Genomic DNA, 292 nt, shown 5'->3' on the forward strand with positions numbered 1-292 from the left:
GCTTCTCTGTGGCGCCTTGGCCATTTGCTCCATCTCCAGCCCCAGCTCTGCAAGACACTCCGCCTGTGACAGAGTCCCGCTTTGCATCTCCAAGTGACCGTCCACAGTAGCGGGATTCAACATCCCGCAGCTGAGCCTGGTCCCGGACGTGGTGCCATCGCTCTGACACGGCTCCTTGCCCGGATCCAGCTCCATCAGGGCACGGCGCCGGCATCACTTCAGTCTGGGTTTGTCCTGCCCACACCATGGTTTGCGAAGGTGTTTGTGGCTCTGCAGCAGCTCCTCACCTCAG

This window comes from Antrostomus carolinensis, unplaced genomic scaffold (assembly GCF_000700745.2).
Source record: "Antrostomus carolinensis isolate BGI_N321 unplaced genomic scaffold, ASM70074v2 scaffold1861, whole genome shotgun sequence".
NCBI lineage: Eukaryota > Metazoa > Chordata > Aves > Caprimulgiformes > Caprimulgidae > Antrostomus > Antrostomus carolinensis.